General features: G+C 38.8%; 1 pseudogene; it reads right to left on the bottom strand.

The window, feature by feature from the left end:
* Positions 1-962: 962 nt before the first annotated feature.
* LOC112857253 (large ribosomal subunit protein eL20 pseudogene) lies at positions 963-1,461 on the bottom strand (annotated as a pseudogene).
* Positions 1,462-1,846: the final 385 nt, after the last annotated feature.

Below are 1,846 nucleotides of genomic sequence, written 5' to 3'. Positions count from 1 at the left end.
GTGCCCCTCTGCTTTCTTTTAGATGAGTTTTTTATTTTTATGAATCTATTTTGTCTCCTTTGTTGTCTTATAGGTTAAAACTGTTTTATTGGTTGCTTTGGGGTTTATATTACACAGGTTTAACATAGCACAGTCAACCTTCAAGTGATACACGTACAGTGAAGAACCTTACAGTGGTATTACTTCCTTTTCTCCTGGCCTTTAAGCTGTTGTCAACACATTTCATTTTTATGTGTGTTCAAATCCCTACAGTAAATTGCTGTTATTTGTGTTTCAAACGGTTGATAATGTTTTAGAGATTTCAGTTAAAAAGCAAGTTTTTATTTTTATTTACCTTTGTAGTTTCTATTTCCAGTCTTTGTGTGCATTGAGGTTTCCATCTGGTATCATTTTCATTCTGTTTGGGGCACTTGCTTCATTTCTTGTTCTGCAGGTCTACTAGTGATTGATTGAGTTTTTGTAGGTCTGGGGAAGGTCTTTATTTCACTATCATTTTTCCATCTATTTTCCTTTTTTAAAAATTTTTAAATTTTTATTTATGTAATCTCTATACCCCTTATGGGGCTTGAACTCATGACCCTGAGGTCAAGAGTCACATGCTCTTCCAACTGAGCCAGCCAGGTGCCCCTCTTTTTTTTTCCCCCTCCCAGTTAGTATTTTAAAGGTCTTGGTACACTATTTTGTAGCTTATGTTGTCTTTAGTTAGAAATGTACTGTCCTTTTTATCTTTATTACTCTGTATGTAATATGTCTCCATTTTCCCTCTGTGGTTATTTTTCACATTTTTCTCTTTATCACTGATTTTAAGCCTGGTGATTGTGATATGCCTTAGTTTTCTTGTGGGTTTTTTTTTGTTTGTTTATTTTTTTGTTTTTGGTGCTTGGGGTTCATGGGAGATTCTTGTATTTTTGTGTCCCTATGAGTTTATTTGGGCAGATGTGGGAATGGGGAGGACCTTGCATCTAAAAGAAGGTGTTGGGGCTTTTGGCAGTAAACCTTGGCCTTTACTGTCAATCCAAGACCCAGTGTGGCAACAAAACTTAATCTTGAGGTTGTGGAACTGCTTGACTGGCCATGAACTCCTCCATCCTCATGATATGGATTGTATGGGATTGGGTACTGTGCTGGGCCCCCATGTCATGATAGCCCTGGGTGACATTGTCCACAGTGGCTAGGTCCCTGTACATCCAGCATATGTGGGTGTCATTACAGGAGTTGTAGCACAGCTAGGTGCCAGAGTTGTGTAGCTGCAGGGGAGATATCTTAAATACCTGCTGCCAGTAGACCACTTTCCATGAAGACTTCTTAAGCTGAGACAGAAAGTACCAGAAACAGGACTTGGCTGTGACATGATTAGGTGCAAAGATTGGCATTTGGTAGAGTGCAGGGGGTGGCATTTGGGAGTGAGTAGGCAGTACTCCACCATCTTATATATTCTTGCAGTCTATCTGAGGCCTTCATGGGGCCCACTTTATGCTTGCTGCCACCCACAAAATGAGCTTATGGTTTTCAACAAACTTGGAAATTTTTCAGTCATTATTTCTTCAAATATGTATTGCTTTCTCATCCTTTTAGGGATGCCAGTTACCTTATATTTGGCCCTATGAGGTTGCCCCATGGTTCACTGATGCTTTGTTAATTCTTTTTCCTGTCTTTATTTCTATCTGTGTTGCATTTTGTATAGTTCTTATTGCCATGTCTTGAAGTTGACTAATCTTTTCTTCTGCTTGGTCTAGTCTCTTCCATACAGGATATTTTTGATCTCATACATTGTAGTTTTCATCTCTAGAAATTCAGTTGTGTCTTCTTAAAATATTGTCCAGGGGTGCTTGGTGGCTTAGTCAGT

This window comes from Puma concolor, chromosome E2 (assembly GCF_028749965.1).
Source record: "Puma concolor isolate L17-30 chromosome E2, mPumCon1.1.hap2, whole genome shotgun sequence".
Taxonomy (NCBI): domain Eukaryota; kingdom Metazoa; phylum Chordata; class Mammalia; order Carnivora; family Felidae; genus Puma; species Puma concolor.
This window is presented reverse-complemented; position numbering and strand designations above follow the sequence as displayed.